Source organism: Giraffa tippelskirchi, chromosome 14, assembly GCF_054371585.1.
Source record: "Giraffa tippelskirchi isolate mGirTip1 chromosome 14, T2T-mGirTip1v1.2.pri, whole genome shotgun sequence".
In the NCBI taxonomy this organism is placed as follows: Eukaryota; Metazoa; Chordata; class Mammalia; order Artiodactyla; family Giraffidae; genus Giraffa; species Giraffa tippelskirchi.
In genome coordinates, this window is record NC_137288.1 from 8,377,513 (window position 1) to 8,401,971 (window position 24,459).

At 55.0% G+C, this 24,459-nt stretch overlaps 1 long non-coding RNA gene across 1 annotated transcript in view; it reads left to right on the forward strand.

The window, feature by feature from the left end:
* The first annotated feature begins 881 nt into the window (after nucleotides 1–881).
* LOC145534177 (uncharacterized) overlaps nucleotides 882–24,459 on the forward strand; it is a 32,712-nt gene continuing 9,134 nt past the window's right edge. Inside the window, exons 1-4 of the long non-coding RNA XR_014074312.1 lie at nucleotides 882–990; nucleotides 8,507–8,618; nucleotides 16,132–16,243; nucleotides 23,762–23,873. This is a non-coding gene — a long non-coding RNA (uncharacterized LOC145534177). The remainder of the gene's footprint in view (nucleotides 991–8,506; nucleotides 8,619–16,131; nucleotides 16,244–23,761; nucleotides 23,874–24,459) is intronic.

Genomic DNA, 24,459 nt, shown 5'->3' on the forward strand with positions numbered 1-24,459 from the left:
CAAGGGGGAGTGAGGAGCAGCCTGCACTTCCAGCAGTGACCACACGGTGGGGCGAGTGCTGCTCTCCCCTCGGGGAGCCCCAGGCCACAGGCATCCCAGTGAGGAGCCAGCTCTGTGCTCAGCTGAAAGGAGTTAGTCTCTCAGGGGCCTCTGAGCCCTTGCCTTTGGATCACCCAGGGTGGGCATTGACTGGGACAGAAAAAATTGCCCTGAATTCCATGGACGGAAGAGCCTGGCTGTGTAGAGTTCGTGGGTTGCCGTGAATCAGACACAACTGAGGACAGAAAAATTCAATACATTAAAACACTTTTGGGGGGTGGGGGTGAGTGAAAGGGGGTGATGTGGGGTTTTTTGTCTTATATAACAGCCAAGGGAAATCTAGTTTAAACCTAAATTCACATAGACGGGAAAGGTATAGCTCTCCGTCACCCTATTAAAAAAAAAAAAAAAAAAAACTACTAAACTTTTCTGAAAGTTTATTTACTAGCTTCCTTGAGCAGTTCATGGTGAAGCTTTTTTTTTTTTTTTTTCTGTGACATTGGCCTCATTAAAAAGTACGGTTTGCCTTTACTGGATAATTTTGTTCATTGGTTTCTTAGGGAACCTTGGTAATATTTGAGTTTCCTGGGGAGTATGGTCACATGACCTGGCCCTGGCCAATCGGTGCGTTCCACCTCCCTGGCCACTGTGATTAGCTCCGGGCTGGGGCAGTGCCCAATCGGGGCCCAGGGCCGGGCCTGACGTTGGAAGCCAGGGGAAGACGAGCTGTCGTCCTGCTGGGGTAGGGGAAGGGGTGGGGCCGGGGGAGGTCAGGCTCCAGCAGTGGGAGGGGCGTGAGGTCCGCCTGCGGCAGTTGGTGACCTTCCCGCTCCCCTCAGGGCAGAGCCGCCGGCCTGAGAATGAGGGCGCTGCTGAGCCCAGGGGCTGGGATGGCCCGTTGCTGCTGTGGTCCCAGAGCTCCACCCGAGACCTGAGGGAAACCTTCTGCCCGTGAGTCCTCTCCCGCTTGTCTGTCAGCTTGTTTGAAGCATGCTGGGTTTTCTGCCCAGCTGGCTAAGGGGAGTCCCTGGAAATGCAATGGTGTGGGTTTTGGCAGACTTCAGGGAAGACATGCCAGATGAGCCTGGGAGACTCCAGCTTAATCTGGATTCAGGAGATATCTCTTCGGGCCAGCTAGTAATTGTAGGATAAGCCTAATGAGTCTTCACAGGATGAAGAGAGTAACGTGCCAAGGTAGCATTCGATGTCCTCATTCGAGAGGATGAAGCTGGTGCTCAGAGAAGGGGGGAACTTGGCCACAGCAAGGAGGTGTGCACCCAGACAGAACCCCCAGATCCGGCCATTGGAGCTCAGGGAGGCCACTGGTGTGGCTTGTCCCTGTGGCAGGGGCCGAGGCACGCAGCCCACCCTGATTCCTGTGGGGGCCTGACTTGGGAAGTGCCATCTGGTAGCTTTGAGACTCACCAAACCAAATTGCACTGGAGAGAGGAGGGACACCTTCCTTCATCCACCCCCCACCCCCGCCGGCTTCCCACATACCCTGACCCCTTTCTCTCGATTTCGGAGCCATTTCCAGAGTCCCGCTCATATGACCTCATTCGAAGTGCACTGTGGACGAGCTGCCATCTGCAGCTGCTACCACAGCAGCCAAGGGCTTTAGCTCCCGAGTACCTCCCTTCCTTTGGAACTTGGGGGCCCTCTACTCCCCACTTGCACACCACAGACCTTTGCTGAGGATTGTGGGGACCCTCACTCAGTTTGCAGCACGTTGTAGCCATCCCTGTCCCCCCTTGAAACTCAGCTTGTGAGCTCCTTTGGAGCAGCGTGGCCCACCTGGCTGCAACGGAAGAGACACAGCTGACAGTGAAACAACAGCTTAGATCTGAGAGCCGGAAAGCTCTGTCAAAAGGGACCTCCCTCTTCACGCCGTAGAGGCTGTAGGAGCCGCCAGGGTTTCGGAACCAGTGCTGGGGCCAAAATGACTCCACAGCTGTTTTCCTTCCTGGGGAGGGTTCTGGCTTGAGTGGGAATGGCTCAAGTCTAAGGTTCTGAAAGCCCACTGTGTGCAGATGCACGGTACACAGAGAGGAGAAGGTGGAGTCCTGCCCTGGAGGTGGTCACAGCTCACGGATGAGCCAGGCAGGCAGGCAGGCAGGGCATGAGAACACCTGAGCTGCCTTCATGAGTGAATGGTGTGGGGGCAGAGGAAGAGAAGCCGGTCTGCTCCCTCATGTGGTGCCCAGGGCAGGTTGTCCCCAGAGGAAACCCTTACGACGGTGAGGAGAATCCCTGCTGTTTCCCAAGGGGTTCCGTCGGTGCGTGTCTTCCCCGGAGCGCTCAGGCCGTCTCTAAAGTACACTGGCCATGGGCATTGCCTCTCCTTGGAACTTCCCATGTGTTTCTCTTTTTTATGGAACAGTGATTTTCTAGAGGGGTTCTGGGCCACAAGGATGTTGGGTCATTTTCTAGCCTTCTGTCATGAAGAACGCTTTCCTGGGCGTTGGGGTGGTTTGTTGTTCCAGCTCCCTTTCTTGGCTTCTTTTGGGAGCTGGTGCAACAAGACGAGCTCAGCCTCTGCCTTCTGGCTGAGATGTCACCCTTGAAACAGCAATGCCTGCCTGGAGATAATGATGGCAGTGGCCAAAAGGGCTTCGTTTGGCACATGGTATCTTGAAAGGACGTACACCGTCCTTTCAGATATCAAAGGCTAGTTCAAATGACATAAAAATGAGAACTCTCCAATGGAGTCTTACAGTAGGTGGAGAGTCCGAAAAACACTGCTTCAGTCATTTCACGGAGAGTCATTGATTGGGGACACCAAGAATATAGGAAGGAATGCACAAAGAAAAGATGAAATTGTGTTCAGGATCGGGGGAAGGGATGAACAGGGCGTGCTTGCCTTGAATCCAGGCTTTGTTGGGGGGTGGGGCATAAAGATCAAACGGGTCTGAAACTACCAAGTGGTGATGGTAACACAGTATCACCAGAGTTACACAACAGTGTTCCCAAATTGCAACAATGATGAGAAAGTTTACGAATCCCAACTTAACCAACAAAAATACAGGAAACCATACAAAAAAGAAAACATCACCAGAAAGGTGGAAACAAACCAAATGCAAAGCAGTTCAGGGGAAAGGAACTCCATGTCCCCTGGGGGCAGACCGAGTTGCCGGCGTCCACGGTGAGCAGACAGGGATGGAGGCTGCAGAGCCGACCGCTCCCCTGGACGTGGTGTTTCCGGCAAGGGCTCTGGGTGTCTGTCCAGAGCGGGGGCTCGTTCTCCCTGCAGGGGTGGGTGAGTCATCGTGGGCGTCTGGGTGTTGCGCGGGAGCCAGGGCAGGCTCTCCCTGCCGAGGCGGTGACTCCTCCTCTGCCTCGGGTTCTCCTGCCAGAGCCCGAGCAGGTACAGGTGCACGTGGAGGTGGAGGTTCTGGCTGAGGGGGTGGGACATCAGTGCCTGGGGCTGGGGGTCCTGCAGGCACGGAGATCCGATCTGCCCGGTGTGCTGGCCAGTACCCAGCTGGCCTGGTGTCTCTGCGAGGGCAAGTCTCGGTTCTCCATCTGCCCTCGGTGGATCCCTGGGTCCTGCACCTGGAGCCACCACCTCTGTAGGGACAGGTCTGGGAAGTGGAGCCTGGTTCCAGTTGGAGGTCAGTGCTAGAGCTGGGGGAGAAGCAAAGTTTGCCCACAGGCCAGCCTTGGCATGTGCGTATCCCGGGACAGAAAGCTTCCAAGAGATTCCCAAAGAATACCCAGCGTCGGATGTCTTTTGGGACTGAAGTGTGCAAGACGGGGGGCGGGGGGTGTGAGGCCAGTGCTTGCTGTAGGCCCAGCAGCAGCTTTCGGGGACTCGTCCCTGTGTAGCTCAGCACCCCGTCCCCACACACTCCCGTGCAGCAGCCCCAGCGTCCTCACCTCTGTGCTCTGGCGTGCTGGGCTCCAGGTCCTCCTGCTGCCTCAGAGGCCGGGGTTCTCGGGACTCTGGGTCGGAGCCGGGTGTGCTGAGCTCCGTGGCAGCCTCAGACTGGGCCGGCGGGTGTATCCTAGGCGGTGTCTCTGCAGCAGGCCTTCCCCGCCTCCTCTTCTCCCCCGGTGGGGCTGATGCCTCCGTGGGCACGCTCACCTGGAGCCTGCACTGGGCCTCACGGGCGGGGGGGTGGTGCTCCGACCCCTCCCTCCGGGAGGTGGATGGGGTGTCCCCGTCCTCGGCCTCATCACGTGGGAAGCTCTGCAACGACAGTGACCGTCAGCCAGCCATGCTGGGAGTTTTCCAAGCTGGGCCTGGCCAGTGGAACCGCTGCTTCTGCCTGCTCGAACTTCTCTTCCCAGAAGGGTCAGAGACGTGTGTCTGCTCAGATCCCCACCCGGGAGGAAAGAGACCCACCTGTGGGTGTGAGGTCAGCCTGGGCGGCCGCCGCTGCCCGCACACTCCCCATCGGGCCCAGCCTGCTCTCCCCTGGGGTGTGGACACAACTTGTCCGCAGGCTTCTGACCCCACATCCGCCTGGGCTTCCTTGAGGGAGACACACCCCGAGAAACCCGCATCCACACACACAGGCAAAGGACCCGGTGTTTCCGGGTGGCATGGGCGAGGTGGCCTGGCCCGGCCTGGGGCTCCCCGTGTTACCTTTCTGTTTCTCCGGGCAAACGGCCAGAGGCCTCTCGGGGGTGTCCTGAGCCAACGTCGACAGGGTGCCCACGCACACTGCCTGTGAGCTCTCCTGAGGCCCCGGCCTCTGGGCATGGGCAAACAGCAGAACATCCTGGCAGCAAGTGATCTGGCTGGGGGCTCCTCTCCGCTCTGGAGGCCTGGATACCCGGGTTGCGGGTTCTGTTGGGTTCTGTTGCCGGCAGGTGACATCATCGCCTGGGGTTCGTGCTGAGGTCCCTTCCCCAAAACTTCCCAAGGGAATCTCTGGGTTTCTGACTGCTCGACCACCCCCCTTAGGCCATGTGCAGGCACAGAGACGCCCACACAGCCCAGCCCACAGCCCTGGGGAGGCCTGGGTGCAGCCAGGGCCTGAGCTCCGAGGGCCCTGCTGCTCTCAGACCAGGCTCCTTCTTCTCATAAGTGGTGTGGCCCTGGACAAGCATATGCCCCTCAGGGTTTCCCCAGTCTCTCCATCTGCAGAGTGGGGGTCATTCTCCCATCTGCTTCCTAGGTCTGTCGGCCTACGAGCAGCTCCATGCCTTTCCACCTGGGGCCGATATCACGTGGAGCTCGTGCGCTGAGACTTCAGAAAGAAAGATTCCATCCAGGGCTGACATAGCACAGAATGGGGCAGAACGAGGCCTGGATGTGCCGTGGTACCCAGGAAAAGGCACTCCCCCTCCTGACTGTTTTGAGACCCCGCATCCAAGCTGGAGGACAGAAAGGAAGACTCGAAGGTCTCCCTCTCTTGTAGAAAAGAGTAGCCAACTTTCTGGTCCTGTTTCCATTGAGATTCTGTTCAAGTGTCCCAGCTCGGCTTCTGCGGGTGGCTGAGCTTCTAATGGCTCCCTGCGTTCTTGTCTTTTCCTCTGCAAACCTTCCGTCCTTTTCCCCCTTCTGGGGTGGATGGGCGCTGTCATTGCTTCTACCTTCGAGACAGATTGAGGAAAAGTCTGGACCATCGACTCCTTTCCTCTCTTTGGTTCCGTGTCTCTCTCTGGCTGTGTCCCTCTCTTTTCCTTTCTCAATTCCCTCTGTGTCTTCCTCTTTCTCTCTCGTGTGTGAATGGATGGATGCTAGGAATTCCACATGTATATGATTAGATGAGGGTTATGTTTTAGGGATAGGTTAGAGGGAGAGAAAGGCTTCAGGTCGGAGTTGGTCATAGGGGAAGGGTCAAGGGTGGTGGTGGTGTTTCTTGGAATCTGAGTGCTGTGCATTCTTCGTCTCTTTCCATATGAACCCCTTCTCAGATACACCACTTGGAAGGAGTCTCTCGTGTTCCGTTTCCTATCTTTTGCATTTGTGAATGCTTAGCTTCTCTGTTGTGAAGAGGTTCCATTGGATGGAAACCCATTGGTGTACTTCGTGTACCTCTTTCCCTTAATTGAAGAGACCCATTTCTACCTCCGCCCAGCAAATGGCAAGGAGACTCTGATGTTAAGGAGCCTTTGACCTACGCTTCTTTCTAGCTATCTCATGACATCAGTCTTTAGGGTGAGGTTTTTCCCCAATATTGAGGTGGTCTGAGATCCAAACCAATAGCGTTCTTCAGATGTAGCTGTCTGGGTTTCCCATGGACATTGATTGAAGAGGCTTTCTTGTTCCCATTTGGATAATCTCCCCTTCTGTGTCAGAGATGAGTTGACGATGGATGCTGGGGTTTGTTTCTGGACCCTCAACTTTATTCCATCGATCTGGATCTGTGTGTGTTGCTGTATTCCCAATAGCATACTGTCCTGCCGCTGCTGCTGCTGCTGCTAAGTCACTTCAGTCGTGTCAGACTCTGCGCGACCCCATGGCCTGCAGCCTACCAGGCTCCTCCGTCCAGGGCATTTTCCAGGCAAGAGTACTGGAGTGGGTCGCCATTGCCTTCTCCGATACTCTCCTGAGGATCCTAGTTTGGTCGTCTAATTTCCTTTCACACAACCTTGGATGTCCGTATCGGGGCCTTTTCGTCGGATTGTATTGACAATTTAGGCTCTTTTCTGTTTCCGTAACCCCTTTTGCAATTCTTTGTTCGGTGCGAAAATGCTTTGGCATTTTGGGAGGAATAGCATCGAAGCTGTGGATTGCCTTGTGGGGCTGTGACATCATTTTACCAATAGGAATTTTTCAAGCCCTGAGCACAGCTTCTCTCTCCAGTGATTGGTGTGGGCTTGATCTTCCTTCTTCCATCTCTCGCCGTTTTGTGAGAACAGGTGCATCCTTCCCTTCTGGGTTAGATGGACTCGTGGATATCACTTCAGTGCATGGCATTGTCAGTGGGGGTGATAATTCCCTTCTCATTGGAAGACTTTGCTGTGAGTATTAGAAATGCAAGTGACTTCTCTTCCCCTTCCTCCCTGTCCATCTCTCAGAGCCACCGGGAAACAGAGGCCTCATCCACGGTCACACAGGCCTGAGGGGGTGCAACTAGACTGTTGTTTCTTCAGGCCCTCAGTGCTGGACATCATCCGGGATCCTCTGTGTGTGTCTTCCTCAGTCTGGTGTCCCTTCAGACCTTTCCCTAGTTTTCACAGGCTTGTTGTGTTGGTGTTCTTTGTCTGTTTGGAGACACATCCTTGATAAGCTTTGTGTTTCCACTCATTCGTCTGGCGATGTATGACCTGTCTTTTGCTTTTGTCATGAGGTCTTTCCCACAGTAGATATCTTTGATTTTGCCAAGTCCACTGTATTCTCTGGGTTTTTTTGTGGACTGCCTTTTAGTTTTGTGTGTGAAGACTCAAAGCACGTGTCCGGTTTCTGCTCATTGTTCTTCTAGATTGGTGACAAGTTTTCACGGAAAGTTTGTCTAGGGATAAGTGGAAGTGAACTCGGTGTAAGGTGTCAAGTCTCCATCTCCATTCATGTCATCCCCTGCAGTTTCCAATTCCCTGTTCCTGAGTGGTTTTGGAGACCTTGTGGGAAGTTTGGTTGCATTGGAGTTTGCATTACCACCTTGATTCGATTCACACTGTTCTGCCGTCAGGGACACTGTCAAGGGGGAGTGAGGAGCAGCCTGCACTTCCAGCAGTGACCACACGGTGGGGCGAGTGCTGCTCTCCCCTCTGGGAGCCCCAGGCCACAGGCATCCCAGTGAGGAGCCAGCTCTGTGCTCAGCTGAAAGGAGTTAGTCTCTCAGGGGCCTATGAGCCCTTGCCTTTGGATCACCCAGGGTGGGCATTGACAGGGACAGAAAAAATTGCCCTGAATTCCATGGACGGAAGAGCCTGGCTGTGTAGAGTTCGTGGGTTGCCGTGAATCAGACACAACTGAGGACAGAAAAATTCAATACATTAAAACACTTTTGGGGGGTGGGGGTGAGTGAAAGGGGGTGATGTGGGTTTTTTTGTCTTATATAACAGCCAAGGGAAATCTAGTTTAAACCTAAATTCACATAGACGGGAAAGGTATAGCTCTCCGTCACCCTATTAAAAAAAAAAAAAAACTACTAAACTTTTCTGAAAGTTTATTTACTAGCTTCCTTGAGCAGTTCATGGTGAAGCTTTTTTTTTTTTTTTTTTTCTGTGACATTGGCCTCATTAAAAAGTACGGTTTGCCTTTACTGGATAATTTTGTTCATTGGTTTCTTAGGGAACCTTGGTAATATTTGAGTTTCCTGGGGAGTATGGTCACATGACCTGGCCCTGGCCAATCGGTGCGTTCCACCTCCCTGGCCACTGTGATTGGCTCCGGGCTGGGGCAGTGCCCAATCGGGGCCCAGGGCCGGGCCTGACGTTGGAAGCCAGGGGAAGACGAGCTGTCGTCCTGCTGGGGTAGGGGAAGGGGTGGGGCCGGGGGAGGTCAGGCTCCAGCAGTGGGAGGGGCGTGAGGTCCGCCTGCGGCAGTTGGTGACCTTCCCTCTCCCCTCAGGGCAGAGCCGCCGGCCTGAGAATGAGGGCGCTGCTGAGCCCAGGGGCTGGGATGGCCCGTTGCTGCTGTGGTCCCAGAGCTCCACCCGAGACCTGAGGGAAACCTTCTGCCCGTGAGTCCTCTCCCGCTTGTCTGTCAGCTTGTTTGAAGCATGCTGGGTTTTCTGCCCAGCTGGCTAAGGGGAGTCCCTGGAAATGCAATGGTGTGGGTTTTGGCAGACTTCAGGGAAGACATGCCAGATGAGCCTGGGAGACTCCAGCTTAATCTGGATTCAGGAGATATCTCTTCGGGCCAGCTAGTAATTGTAGGATAAGCCTAATGAGTCTTCACAGGATGAAGAGAGTAACGTGCCAAGGTAGCATTCGATGTCCTCATTCGAGAGGATGAAGCTGGTGCTCAGAGAAGGGGGGAACTTGGCCACAGCAAGGAGGTGTGCACCCAGACAGAACCCCCAGATCCGGCCATTGGAGCTCAGGGAGGCCACTGGTGTGGCTTGTCCCTGTGGCAGGGGCCGAGGCACGCAGCCCACCCTGATTCCTGTGGGGGCCTGACTTGGGAAGTGCCATCTGGTAGCTTTGAGACTCACCAAACCAAATTGCACTGGAGAGAGGAGGGACACCTTCCTTCATCCACCCCCCACCCCCGCCGGCTTCCCACATACCCTGACCCCTTTCTCCCGATTTCGGAGCCATTTCCAGAGTCCCGCTCATATGACCTCATTCGAAGTGCACTGTGGACGAGCTGCCATCTGCAGCTGCTACCACAGCAGCCAAGGGCTTTAGCTCCCGAGTACCTCCCTTCCTTTGGAACTTGGGGGCCCTCTACTCCCCACTTGCACACCACAGACCTTTGCTGAGGATTGTGGGGACCCTCACTCAGTTTGCAGCACGTTGTAGCCATCCCTGTCCTCCCTTGAAACTCAGCTTGTGAGCTCCTTTGGAGCAGCGTGGCCCACCTGGCTGCAACGGAAGAGACACGGCTGACAGTGAAACAACAGCTTAGATCTGAGAGCCGGAAAGCTCTGTCAGAAGGGACCTCCCTCTTCACGCCGTAGAGGCTGTAGGAGCCGCCAGGGTTTCGGAACCAGTGCTGGGGCCAAAATGACTCCACAGCTGTTTTCCTTCCTGGGGAGGGTTCTGGCTTGAGTGGGAATGGCTCAAGTCTAAGGTTCTGAAAGCCCACTGTGTGCAGATGCACGGTACACAGAGAGGAGAAGGTGGAGTCCTGCCCTGGAGGTGGTCACAGCTCACGGATGAGCCAGGCAGGCAGGCAGGCAGGGCATGAGAACACCTGAGCTGCCTTCATGAGTGAATGGTGTGGGGGCAGAGGAAGAGAAGCCGGTCTGCTCCCTCATGTGGTGCCCAGGGCAGGTTGTCCCCAGAGGAAACCCTTACGACGGTGAGGAGAATCCCTGCTGTTTCCCAAGGGGTTCCGTCGGTGCGTGTCTTCCCCGGAGCGCTCAGGCCGTCTCTAAAGTACACTGGCCATGGGCATTGCCTCTCCTTGGAACTTCCCATGTGTTTCTCTTTTTTATGGAACAGTGATTTTCTAGAGGGGTTCTGGGCCACAAGGATGTTGGGTCATTTTCTAGCCTTCTGTCATGAAGAACGCTTTCCTGGGCGTTGGGGTGGTTTGTTGTTCCAGCTCCCTTTCTTGGCTTCTTTTGGGAGCTGGTGCAACAAGACGAGCTCAGCCTCTGCCTTCTGGCTGAGATGTCACCCTTCAAACAGCAATGCCTGCCTGGAGATAATGATGGCAGTGGCCAAAAGGGCTTCGTTTGGCACATGGTATCTTGAAAGGACGTACACCGTCCTTTCAGATATCAAAGGCTAGTTCAAATGACATAAAAATGAGAACTCTCCAATGGAGTCTTACAGTTGGTGGAGAGTCCGAAAAACACTGCTTCAGTCATTTCACGGAGAGTCATTGATTGGGGACACCAAGAATATAGGAAGGAATGCACAAAGAAAAGATGAAATTGTGTTCAGGATCGGGGGAAGGGATGAACAGGGCGTGCTTGCCTTGAATCCAGGCTTTGTTGGGGGGTGGGGCATAAAGATCAAACGGGTCTGAAACTACCAAGTGGTGATGGTAACACAGTATCACCAGAGTTACACAACAGTGTTCCCAAATTGCAACAATGATGAAAAAGTTTACGAATCCCAACTTAACCAACAAAAATACAGGAAACCATACAAAAAAGAAAACATCACCAGAAAGGTGGAAACAAACCAAATGCAAAGCAGTTCAGGGGAAAGGAACTCCATGTCCCCTGGGGGCAGACCGAGTTGCCGGCGTCCACGGTGAGCAGACAGGGATGGAGGCTGCAGAGCCGACCGCTCCCCTGGACGTGGTGTTTCCGGCAAGGGCTCTGGGTGTCTGTCCAGAGCGGGGGCTCGTTCTCCCTGCAGGGGTGGGTGAGTCATCGTGGGCATCTGGGTGTTGCGCGGGAGCCAGGGCAGGCTCTCCCTGCCGAGGCGGTGACTCCTCCTCTGCCTCGGGTTCTCCTGCCAGAGCCCGAGCAGGTACAGGTGCACGTGGAGGTGGAGGTTCTGGCTGAGGGGGTGGGACATCAGTGCCTGGGGCTGGGGGTCCTGCAGGCACGGAGATCCGATCTGCCCGGTGTGCTGGCCAGTACCCAGCTGGCCTGGTGTCTCTGCGAGGGCAAGTCTCGGTTCTCCATCTGCCCTCGGTGGATCCCTGGGTCCTGCACCTGGAGCCACCACCTCTGTAGGGACAGGTCTGGGAAGTGGAGCCTGGTTCCAGTTGGAGGTCAGTGCTAGAGCTGGGGGAGAAGCAAAGTTTGCCCACAGGCCAGCCTTGGCATGTGCGTATCCCGGGACAGAAAGCTTCCAAGAGATTCCCAAAGAATACCCAGCGTCGGATGTCTTTTGGGACTGAAGTGTGCAAGACGGGGGGCGGGGGGTGTGAGGCCAGTGCTTGCTGCAGGCCCAGCAGCAGCTTTCGGGGACTCGTCCCTGTGTAGCTCAGCACCCCGTCCCCACACACTCCCGTGCAGCAGCCCCAGCGTCCTCACCTCTGTGCTCTGGCGTGCTGGGCTCCAGGTCCTCCTGCTGCCTCAGAGGCCGGGGTTCTCGGGACTCTGGGTCGGAGCCGGGTGTGCTGAGCTCCGTGGCAGCCTCAGACTGGGCCGGCGGGTGTATCCTAGGCGGTGTCTCTGCAGCAGGCCTTCCCCGCCTCCTCTTCTCCCCCGGTGGGGCTGATGCCTCCGTGGGCACGCTCACCTGGAGCCTGCACTGGGCCTCACGGGCGGGGGGGTGGTGCTCCGACCCCTCCCTACGGGAGGTGGATGGGGTGTCCCCGTCCTCGGCCTCATCACGTGGGAAGCTCTGCAACGACAGTGACCGTCAGCCAGCCATGCTGGGAGTTTTCCAAGCTGGGCCTGGCCAGTGGAACCGCTGCTTCTGCCTGCTCGAACTTCTCTTCCCAGAAGGGTCAGAGACGTGTGTCTGCTCAGATCCCCACCCGGGAGGAAAGAGACCCACCTGTGGGTGTGAGGTCAGCCTGGGCGGCTGCCGCTGCCCGCACACTCCCCATCGGGCCCAGCCTGCTCTCCCCTGGGGTGTGGACACAACTTGTCCGCAGGCTTCTGACCCCACATCCGCCTGGGCTTCCTTGAGGGAGACACACCCCGAGAAACCCGCATCCACACACACAGGCAAAGGACCCGGTGTTTCCGGGTGGCATGGGCGAGGTGGCCTGGCCCGGCCTGGGGCTCCCCGTGTTACCTTTCTGTTTCTCCGGGCAAACGGCCAGAGGCCTCTCGGGGGTGTCCTGAGCCAACGTCGACAGGGTGCCCACGCACACTGCCTGTGAGCTCTCCTGAGGCCCCGGCCTCTGGGCATGGGCAAACAGCAGAACATCCTGGCAGCAAGTGATCTGGCTGGGGGCTCCTCTCCGCTCTGGAGGCCTGGATACCCGGGTTGCGGGTTCTGTTGGGTTCTGTTGCCGGCAGGTGACATCATCGCCTGGGGTTCGTGCTGAGGTCCCTTCCCCAAAACTTCCCAAGGGAATCTCTGGGTTTCTGACTGCTCGACCACCCCCCTTAGGCCATGTGCAGGCACAGAGACGCCCACACAGCCCAGCCCACAGCCCTGGGGAGGCCTGGGTGCAGCCAGGGCCTGAGCTCCGAGGGCCCTGCTGCTCTCAGACCAGGCTCCTTCTTCTCATAAGTGGTGTGGCCCTGGACAAGCATATGCCCCTCAGGGTTTCCCCAGTCTCTCCATCTGCAGAGTGGGGGTCATTCTCCCATCTGCTTCCTAGGTCTGTCGGCCTACGAGCAGCTCCATGCCTTTCCACCTGGGGCCGATATCACGTGGAGCTCGTGCGCTGAGACTTCAGAAAGAAAGATTCCATCCAGGCCTGACATAGCACAGAATGGGGCAGAACGAGGCCTGGATGTGCCGTGGTACCCAGGAAAAGGCACTCCCCCTCCTGACTGTTTTGAGACCCCGCATCCAAGCTGGAGGACAGAAAGGAAGACTCGAAGGTCTCCCTCTCTTGTAGAAAAGAGTAGCCAACTTTCTGGTCCTGTTTCCATTGAGATTCTGTTCAAGTGTCCCAGCTCGGCTTCTGCGGGTGGCTGAGCTTCTAATGGCTCCCTGCGTTCTTGTCTTTTCCTCTGCAAACCTTCCGTCCTTTTCCCCCTTCTGGGGTGGATGGGCGCTGTCATTGCTTCTACCTTCGAGACAGATTGAGGAAAAGTCTGGACCATCGACTCCTTTCCTCTCTTTGGTTCCGTGTCTCTCTCTGGCTGTGTCCCTCTCTTTTCCTTTCTCAATTCCCTCTGTGTCTTCCTCTTTCTCTCTCGTGTGTGAATGGATGGATGCTAGGAATTCCACATGTATATGATTAGATGAGGGTTATGTTTTAGGGATAGGTTAGAGGGAGAGAAAGGCTTCAGGTCGGAGTTGGTCATAGGGGAAGGGTCAAGGGTGGTGGTGGTGTTTCTTGGAATCTGAGTGCTGTGCATTCTTCGTCTCTTTCCATATGAACCCCTTCTCAGATACACCACTTGGAAGGAGTCTCTCGTGTTCCGTTTCCTATCTTTTGCATTTGTGAATGCTTAGCTTCTCTGTTGTGAAGAGGTTCCATTGGATGGAAACCCATTGGTGTACTTCGTGTACCTCTTTCCCTTAATTGAAGAGACCCATTTCTACCTCCGCCCAGCAAATGGCAAGGAGACTCTGATGTTAAGGAGCCTTTGACCTACGCTTCTTTCTAGCTATCTCATGACATCAGTCTTTAGGGTGAGGTTTTTCCCCAATATTGAGGTGGTCTGAGATCCAAACCAATAGCGTTCTTCAGATGTAGCTGTCTGGGTTTCCCATGGACATTGATTGAAGAGGCTTTCTTGTTCCCATTTGGATAATCTCCCCTTCTGTGTCAGAGATGAGTTGACGATGGATGCTGGGGTTTGTTTCTGGACCCTCAACTTTATTCCATCGATCTGGATCTGTGTGTGTTGCTGTATTCCCAATAGCATACTGTCCTGCCGCTGCTGCTGCTGCTGCTAAGTCACTTCAGTCGTGTCAGACTCTGCGCGACCCCATGGCCTGCAGCCTACCAGGCTCCTCCGTCCAGGGCATTTTCCAGGCAAGAGTACTGGAGTGGGTCGCCATTGCCTTCTCCGATACTCTCCTGAGGATCCTAGTTTGGTCGTCTAATTTCCTTTCACACAACCTTGGATGTCCGTATCGGGGCCTTTTCGTCGGATTGTATTGACAATTTAGGCTCTTTTCTGTTTCCGTAACCCCTTTTGCAATTCTTTGTTCGGTGCGAAAATGCTTTGGCATTTTGGGAGGAATAGCATCGAAGCTGTGGATTGCCTTGTGGGGCTGTGACATCATTTTACCAATAGGAATTTTTCAAGCCCTGAGCACAGCTTCTCTCTCCAGTGATTGGTGTGGGCTTGATCTTCCTTCTTCCATCTCTCGCCGTTTTGTGAGAACAGGTGCATCCTTCCCTTCTGGGTTAGATGGACTCGTGGATATCACTTCAGTGCATGGCATTGTCAGTGGGGGTGATAATTCCCTTCTCATTGGAAGACTTTGCTGTGAGTATTAGAAATGCAAGTGACTTCTCTTCCCCTTCCTCTCTGTCCATCTCTCAGAGCCACCGGGAAACAGAGGCCTCATCCACGGTCACACAGGCCTGAGGGGGTGCAACTAGACTGTTGTTTCTTCAGGCCCTCAGTGCTGGACATCATCCGGGATCCTCTGTGTGTGTCTTCCTCAGTCTGGTGTCCCTTCAGACCTTTCCCTAGTTTTCACAGGCTTGTTGTGTTGGTGTTCTTTGTCTGTTTGGAGACACATCCTTGATAAGCTTTGTGTTTCCACTCATTCGTCTGGCGATGTATGACCTGTCTTTTGCTTTTGTCATGAGGTCTTTCCCACAGTAGATATCTTTGATTTTGCCAAGTCCACTGTATTCTCTGGGTTTTTTTGTGGACTGCCTTTTAGTTTTGTGTGTGAAGACTCAAAGCACGTGTCCGGTTTCTGCTCATTGTTCTTCTAGATTGGTGACAAGTTTTCACGGAAAGTTTGTCTAGGGATAAGTGGAAGTGAACTCGGTGTAAGGTGTCAAGTCTCCATCTCCATTCATGTCATCCCCTGCAGTTTCCAATTCCCTGTTCCTGAGTGGTTTTGGAGACCTTGTGGGGAGTTTGGTTGCATTGGAGTTTGCATTACCACCTTGATTCGATTCACACTGTTCTGCCGTCAGGGACACTGTCAAGGGGGAGTGAGGAGCAGCCTGCACTTCCAGCAGTGACCACACGGTGGGGCGAGTGCTGCTCTCCCCTCTGGGAGCCCCAGGCCACAGGCATCCCAGTGAGGAGCCAGCTCTGTGCTCAGCTGAAAGGAGTTAGTCTCTCAGGGGCCTCTGAGCCCTTGCCTTTGGATCACCCAGGGTGGGCATTGACTGGGACAGAAAAAATTGCCCTGAATTCCATGGACGGAAGAGCCTGGCTGTGTAGAGTTCGTGGGTTGCGTGAATCAGACACAACTGAGGACAGAAAAATTCAATACATTAAAACACTTTTGGGGGGTGGGGGTGAGTGAAAGGGGGTGATGTGGGTTTTTTTGTCTTATATAACAGCCAAGGGAAATCTAGTTTAAACCTAAATTCACATAGACGGGAAAGGTATAGCTCTCCGTCACCCTATTAAAAAAAAAAAAAAAACTACTAAACTTTTCTGAAAGTTTATTTACTAGCTTCCTTGAGCAGTTCATGGTGAAGCTTTTTTTTTTTTTTTCCTGTGACATTGGCCTCATTAAAAAGTACGGTTTGCCTTTACTGGATAATTTTGTTCATTGGTTTCTTAGGGAACCTTGGTAATATTTGAGTTTCCTGGGGAGTATGGTCACATGACCTGGCCCTGGCCAATCGGTGCGTTCCACCTCCCTGGCCACTGTGATTGGCTCCGGGCTGGGGCAGTGCCCAATCGGGGCCCAGGGCCGGGCCTGACGTTGGAAGCCAGGGGAAGACGAGCTGTCGTCCTGCTGGGGTAGGGGAAGGGGTGGGGCCGGGGGAGGTCAGGCTCCAGCAGTGGGAGGGGCGTGAGGTCCGCCTGCGGCAGTTGGTGACCTTCCCGCTCCCCTCAGGGCAGAGCCGCCGGCCTGAGAATGAGGGCGCTGCTGAGCCCAGGGGCTGGGATGGCCCGTTGCTGCTGTGGTCCCAGAGCTCCACCCGAGACCTGAGGGAAACCTTCTGCCCGTGAGTCCTCTCCCGCTTGTCTGTCAGCTTGTTTGAAGCATGCTGGGTTTTCTGCCCAGCTGGCTAAGGGGAGTCCCTGGAAATGCAAGGGTGTGGGTTTTGGCAGACTTCAGGGAAGACATGCCAGATGAGCCTGGGAGACTCCAGCTTAATCTGGATTCAGGAGATATCTCTTCGGGCCAGCTAGTAATTGTAGGATAAGCCTAATGAGTCTTCACAGGATGAAGAGAGTAACGTGCCAAGGTAGCATTCGATGTCCTCATTCGAGAGGATGAAGCTGGTGCTCAGAGAAGGGGGGAACTTGGCCACAGCAAGGAGGTGTGCACCCAGACAGAACCCCCAGATCCGGCCATTGGAGCTCAGGGAGGCCACTGGTGTGGCTTGTCCCTGTGGCAGGGGCCGAGGCACGCAGCCCACCCTGATTCCTGTGGGGGCCTGACTTGGGAAGTGCCATCTGGTAGCTTTGAGACTCACCAAACCAAATTGCACTGGAGAGAGGAGGGACACCTTCCTTCATCCACCCCCCACCCCCGCCGGCTTCCCACATACCCTGACCCCTTTCTCCCGATTTCGGAGCCATTTCCAGAGTCCCGCTCATATGACCTCATTCGAAGTGCACTGTGGACGAGCTGCCATCTGCAGCTGCTACCACAGCAGCCAAGGGCTTTAGCTCCCGAGTACCTCCCTTCCTTTGGAACTTGGGGGCCCTCTACTCCCCACTTGCACACCACAGACCTTTGCTGAGGATTGTGGGGACCCTCACTCAGTTTGCAGCACGTTGTAGCCATCCCTGTCCTCCCTTGAAACTCAGCTTGTGAGCTCCTTTGGAGCAGCGTGGCCCACCTGGCTGCAACGGAAGAGACACAGCTGACAGTGAAACAACAGCTTAGATCTGAGAGCCGGAAAGCTCTGTCAAAAGGGACCTCCCTCTTCACGCCGTAGAGGCTGTAGGAGCCGCCAGGGTTTCGGAACCAGTGCTGGGGCCAAAATGACTCCACAGCTGTTTTCCTTCCTGGGGAGGGTTCTGGCTTGAGTGGGAATGGCTCAAGTCTAAGGTTCTGAAAGCCCACTGTGTGCAGATGCACGGTACACAGAGAGGAGAAGGTGGAGTCCTGCCCTGGAGGTGGTCACAGCTCACGGATGAGCCAGGCAGGCAGGCAGGCAGGGCATGAGAACACCTGAGCTGCCTTCATGAGTGAATGGTGTGGGGGCAGAGGAAGAGAAGCCGGTCTGCTCCCTCATGTGGTGCCCAGGGCAGGTTGTCCCCAGAGGAAACCCTTACGACGGTGAGGAGAATCCCTGCTGTTTCCCAAGGGGTTCCGTCGGTGCGTGTCTTCCCCGGAGCGCTCAGGCCGTCTCTAAAGTACACTGGCCATGGGCATTGCCTCTCCTTGGAACTTCCCATGTGTTTCTCTTTTTTATGGAACAGTGATTTTCTAGAGGGGTTCTGGGCCACAAGGATGTTGGGTCATTTTCTAGCCTTCTGTCATGAAGAACGCTTTCCTGGGCGTTGGGGTGGTTTGTTGTTCCAGCTCCCTTTCTTGGCTTCTTTTGGGAGCTGGTGCAACAAGACGAGCTCAGCCTCTGCCTTCTGGCTGAGATGTCACCCTTGAAACAGCAATGCCTGCCTGGAGATAATGATGGCAGTGGCCAAAAGGGCTTCGTTTGGCACATGGTATCTTGAAAGGACGTACACCGTCCTTTCAGATATCAAAGGCTAGTTCAAATGACATAAAAATGAGAACTCTCCAATGGAGTCTTACAGTAGGTGGAGAGTCCGAAAAACACTGCTTCAGTCATTTCACGGAGAGTCATTGATTGGGGACACCAAGAATATAGGAAGGAATGCACAAAGAAAAGATGAAATTGTGTTCAGGATCGGGGGAAGGGATGAACAGGGCGTGCTTGCCTTGAATCCAGGCTTTGTTGGGGGGTGGGGCATAAAGATCAAACGGGTCTGAAACTACCAAGTGGTGATGGTAACACAGTATCACCAGAGTTACACAACAGTGTTCCCAAATTGCAACAATGATGAGAAAGTTTACGAATCCCAACTTAACCAACAAAAGTACAGGAAACCATACAAAAAAGAAAACATCACCAGAAAGGTGGAAACAAACCAAATGCAAAGCAGTTCAGGGGAAAGGAACTCCATGTCCCCTGGGGGCAGACCAAGTTGCCGGCGTCCACGGTGAGCAGACAGGGATGGAGGCTGCAGAGCCGACCGCTCCCCTGGACGTGGTGTTTCCGGCAAGGGCTCTGGGTGTCTGTCCAGAGCGGGGGCTCGTTCTCCCTGCAGGGGTGGGTGAGTCATCGTGGGCGTCTGGGTGTTGCGCGGGAGCCAGGGCAGGCTCTCCCTGCCGAGGCGGTGACTCCTCCTCTGCCTCGGGTTCTCCTGCCAGAGCCCGAGCAGGTACAGGTGCACGTGGAGGTGGAGGTTCTGGCTGAGGGGGTGGGACATCAGTGCCTGGGGCTGGGGGTCCTGCAGGCACGGAGATCCGATCTGCCCGGTGTGCTGGCCAGTACCCAGCTGGCCTGGTGTCTCTGCGAGGGCAAGTCTCGGTTCTCCATCTGCCCTCGGTGGATCCCTGGGTCCTGCACCTGGAGCCACCACCTCTGTAGGGACAGGTCTGGGAAGTGGAGCCTGGTTCCAGTTGGAGGTCAGTGCTAGAGCTGGGGGAGAAGCAAAGTTTGCCCACAGGCCAGCCTTGGCATGTGCGTATCCCGGGACAGAAAGCTTCCAAGAGATTCCCAAAGAATACCCAGCGTCGGATGTCTTTTGGGACTGAAGTGTGCAAGACGGGGGGCGGGGGGTGTGAGGCCAGTGCTTGCTGCAGGCCCAGCAGCAGCTTTCGGGGACTCGTCCCTGTGTAGCTCAGCACCCCGTCCCCACACACTCCCGTGCAGCAGCCCCAGCGTCCTCACCTCTGTGCTCTGGCGTGCTGGGCTCCAGGTCCTCCTGCTGCCTCAGAGGCCGGGGTTCTCGGGACTCTGGGTCGGAGCCGGGTGTGCTGAGCTCCGTGGCAGCCTCAGACTGGGCCGGCGGGTGTATCCTAGGCGGTGTCTCTGCAGCAGGCCTTCCCCGCCTCCTCTTCTCCCCCGGTGGGGCTGATGCCTCCGTGGGCACGCTCACCTGGAGCCTGCACTGGGCCTCAGGGGCGGGGGGGTGGTGCTCCGACCCCTCCCTCCGGGAGGTGGATGGGGTGTCCCCGTCCTCGGCCTCATCACGTGGGAAGCTCTGCAACGACAGTGACCGTCAGCCAGCCATGCTGGGAGTTTTCCAAGCTGGGCCTGGCCAGTGGAACCGCTGCTTCTGCCTGCTCGAACTTCTCTTCCCAGAAGGGTCAGAGACGTGTGTCTGCTCAGATCCCCACCCGGGAGGAAAGAGACCCACCTGTGGGTGTGAGGTCAGCCTGGGCGGCCGCCGCTGCCCGCACACTCCCCATCGGGCCCAGCCTGCTCTCCCCTGGGGTGTGGACACAACTTGTCCGCAGGCTTCTGACCCCACATCCGCCTGGGCTTCCTTGAGGGAGACACACCCCGAGAAACCCGCATCCACACACACAGGCAAAGGACCCGGTGTTTCCGGGTGGCATGGGCGAGGTGGCCTGGCCCGGCCTGGGGCTCCCCGTGTTACCTTTCTGTTTCTCCGGGCAAACGGCCAGAGGCCTCTCGGGGGTGTCCTGAGCCAACGTCGACAGGGTGCCCACGCACACTGCCTGTGAGCTCTCCTGAGGCCCCGGCCTCTGGGCATGGGCAAACAGCAGAACATCCTGGCAGCAAGTGATCTGGCTGGGGGCTCCTCTCCGCTCTGGAGGCCTGGATACCCGGGTTGCGGGTTCTGTTGGGTTCTGTTGCCGGCAGGTGACATCATCGCCTGGGGTTCGTGCTGAGGTCCCTTCCCCAAAACTTCCCAAGGGAATCTCTGGGTTTCTGACTGCTCGACCACCCCCCTTAGGCCATGTGCAGGCACAGAGACGCCCACACAGCCCAGCCCACAGCCCTGGGGAGGCCTGGGTGCAGCCAGGGCCTGAGCTCCGAGGGCCCTGCTGCTCTCAGACCAGGCTCCTTCTTCTCATAAGTGGTGTGGCCCTGGACAAGCATATGCCCCTCAGGGTTTCCCCAGTCTCTCCATCTGCAGAGTGGGGGTCATTCTCCCATCTGCTTCCTAGGTCTGTCGGCCTACGAGCAGCTCCATGCCTTTCCACCTGGGGCCGATATCACGTGGAGCTCGTGCGCTGAGACTTCAGAAAGAAAGATTCCATCCAGGGCTGACATAGCACAGAATGGGGCAGAACGAGGCCTGGATGTGCCGTGGTACCCAGGAAAAGGCACTCCCCCTCCTGACTGTTTTGAGACCCCGCATCCAAGCTGGAGGACAGAAAGGAAGACTCGAAGGTCTCCCTCTCTTGTAGAAAAGAGTAGCCAACTTTCTGGTCCTGTTTCCATTGAGATTCTGTTCAAGTGTCCCAGCTCGGCTTCTGCAGGTGGCTGAGCTTCTAATGGCTCCCTGCGTTCTTGTCTTTTCCTCTGCAAACCTTCCGTCCTTTTCCCCCTTCTGGGGTGGATGGGCGCTGTCTTTGCTTCTACCTTCGAGACAGATTGAGGAAAAGTCTGGACCATCGACTCCTTTCCTCTCTTTGGTTCCGTGTCTCTCTCTGGCTGTGTCCCTCTCTTTTCCTTTCTCAATTCCCTCTGTGTCTTCCTCTTTCTCTCTCGTGTGTGAATGGATGGATGCTAGGAATTCCACATGTATATGATTAGATGAGGGTTATGTTTTAGGGATAGGTTAGAGGGAGAGAAAGGCTTCAGGTCGGAGTTGGTCATAGGGGAAGGGTCAAGGGTGGTGGTGGTGTTTCTTGGAATCTGAGTGCTGTGCATTCTTCGTCTCTTTCCATATGAACCCCTTCTCAGATACACCACTTGGAAGGAGTCTCTCGTGTTCCGTTTCCTATCTTTTGCATTTGTGAATGCTTAGCTTCTCTGTTGTGAAGAGGTTCCATTGGATGGAAACCCATTGGTGTACTTCGTGTACCTCTTTCCCTTAATTGAAGAGACCCATTTCTACCTCCGCCCAGCAAATGGCAAGGAGACTCTGATGTTAAGGAGCCTTTGACCTACGCTTCTTTCTAGCTATCTCATGACATCAGTCTTTAGGGTGAGGTTTTTCCCCAATATTGAGGTGGTCTGAGATCCAAACCAATAGCGTTCTTCAGATGTAGCTGTCTGGGTTTCCCATGGACATTGATTGAAGAGGCTTTCTTGTTCCCATTTGGATAATCTCCCCTTCTGTGTCAGAGATGAGTTGACGATGGATGCTGGGGTTTGTTTCTGGACCCTCAACTTTATTCCATCGATCTGGATCTGTGTGTGTTGTTGTATTCCCAATAGCATACTGTCCTGCCGCTGCTGCTGCTGCTGCTAAGTCACTTCAGTCGTGTCAGACTCTGCGCGACCCCATGGCCTGCAGCCTACCAGGCTCCTCCGTCCAGGGCATTTTCCAGGCAAGAGTACTGGAGTGGGTCGCCATTGCCTTCTCCGATACTCTCCTGAGGATCCTAGTTTGGTCGTCTAATTTCCTTTCACACAACCTTGGATGTCCGTATCGGGGCCTTTTCGTCGGATTGTATTGACAATTTAGGCTCTTTTCTGTTTCCGTCACCCCTTTTGCAATTCTTTGTTCGGTGCGAAAATGCTTTGGCATTTTGGGAGGAATAGCATCGAAGCTGTGGATTGCCTTGTGGGGCTGTGACATCATTTTACCAATAGGAATTTTTCAAGCCCTGAGCACAGCTTCTCTCTCCAGTGATTGGTGTGGGCTTGATCTTCCTTCTTCCATCTCTCGCCGTTTTGTGAGAACAGGTGCATCCTTCCCTTCTGGGTTAGATGGACTCGTGGATATCACTTCAGTGCATGGCATTGTCAGTGGGGGTGATAATTCCCTTCTCATTGGAAGACTTTGCTGTGAGTATTAGAAATGCAAGTGACTTCTCTTCCCCTTCCTCCCTGTCCATCTCTCAGAGCCACCGGGAAACAGAGGCCTCATCCACGGTCACACAGGCCTGAGGGGGTGCAACTAGACTGTTGTTTCTTCAGGCCCTCAGTGCTGGACATCATCCGGGATCCTCTGTGTGTGTCTTCCTCAGTCTGGTGTCCCTTCAGACCTTTCCCTAGTTTTCACAGGCTTGTTGTGTTGGTGTTCTTTGTCTGTTTGGAGACACATCCTTGATAAGCTTTGTGTTTCCACTCATTCGTCTGGCGATGTATGACCTGTCTTTTGCTTTTGTCATGAGGTCTTTCCCACAGTAGATATCTTTGATTTTGCCAAGTCCACTGTATTCTCTGGGTTTTTTTGTGGACTGCCTTTTAGTTTTGTGTGTGAAGACTCAAAGCACGTGTCCGGTTTCTGCTCATTGTTCTTCTAGATTGGTGACAAGTTTTCACGGAAAGTTTGTCTAGGGATAAGTGGAAGTGAACTCGGTTTAAGGTGTCAAGTCTCCATCTCCATTCATGTCATCCCCTGCAGTTTCCAATTCCCTGTTCCTGAGTGGTTTTGGAGACCTTGTGGGGAGTTTGGTTGCATTGGAGTTTGCATTACCACCTTGATTCGATTCACACTGTTCTGCCGTCAGGGACACTGTCAAGGGGGAGTGAGGAGCAGCCTGCACTTCCAGCAGTGACCACACGGTGGGGCGAGTGCTGCTCTCCCCTCTGGGAGCCCCAGGCCACAGGCATCCCAGTGAGGAGCCAGCTCTGTGCTCAGCTGAAAGGAGTTAGTCTCTCAGGGGCCTCTGAGCCCTTGCCTTTGGATCACCCAGGGTGGGCATTGACTGGGACAGAAAAAATTGCCCTGAATTCCATGGACGGAAGAGCCTGGCTGTGTAGAGTTCGTGGGTTGCCGTGAATCAGACACAACTGAGGACAGAAAAATTCAATACATTAAAACACTTTTGGGGGGTGGGGGTGAGTGAAAGGGGGTGATGTGGGTTTTTTTGTCTTATATAACAGCCAAGGGAAATCTAGTTTAAACCTAAATTCACATAGACGGGAAAGGTATAGCTCTCCGTCACCCTATTAAAAAAAAAAAAAAAAACTACTAAACTTTTCTGAAAGTTTATTTACTAGCTTCCTTGAGCAGTTCATGGTGAAGCTTTTTTTTTTTTTTTTTTTCTGTGACATTGGCCTCATTAAAAAGTACGGTTTGCCTTTACTGGATAATTTTGTTCATTGGTTTCTTAGGGAACCTTGGTAATATTTGAGTTTCCTGGGGAGTATGGTCACATGACCTGGCCCTGGCCAATCGGTGCGTTCCACCTCCCTGGCCACTGTGATTGGCTCCGGGCTGGGGCAGTGCCCAATCGGGGCCCAGGGCCGGGCCTGACGTTGGAAGCCAGGGGAAGACGAGCTGTCGTCCTGCTGGGGTAGGGGAAGGGGTGGGGCCGGGGGAGGTCAGGCTCCAGCAGTGGGAGGGGCGTGAGGTCCGCCTGCGGCAGTTGGTGACCTTCCCGCTCCCCTCAGGGCAGAGCCGCCGGCCTGAGAATGAGGGCGCTGCTGAGCCCAGGGGCTGGGATGGCCCGTTGCTGCTGTGGTCCCAGAGCTCCACCCGAGACCTGAGGGAAACCTTCTGCCCGTGAGTCCTCTCCCGCTTGTCTGTCAGCTTGTTTGAAGCATGCTGGGTTTTCTGCCCAGCTGGCTAAGGGGAGTCCCTGGAAATGCAATGGTGTGGGTTTTGGCAGACTTCAGGGAAGACATGCCAGATGAGCCTGGGAGACTCCAGCTTAATCTGGATTCAGGAGATATCTCTTCGGGCCAGCTAGTAATTGTAGGATAAGCCTAATGAGTCTTCACAGGATGAAGAGAGTAACGTGCCAAGGTAGCATTCGATGTCCTCATTCGAGAGGATGAAGCTGGTGCTCAGAGAAGGGGGGAACTTGGCCACAGCAAGGAGGTGTGCACCCAGACAGAACCCCCAGATCCGGCCATTGGAGCTCAGGGAGGCCACTGGTGTGGCTTGTCCCTGTGGCAGGGGCCGAGGCACGCAGCCCACCCTGATTCCTGTGGGGGCCTGACTTGGGAAGTGCCATCTGGTAGCTTTGAGACTCACCAAACCAAATTGCACTGGAGAGAGGAGGGACACCTTCCTTCATCCACCCCCCACCCCCGCCGGCTTCCCACATACCCTGACCCCTTTCTCTCGATTTCGGAGCCATTTCCAG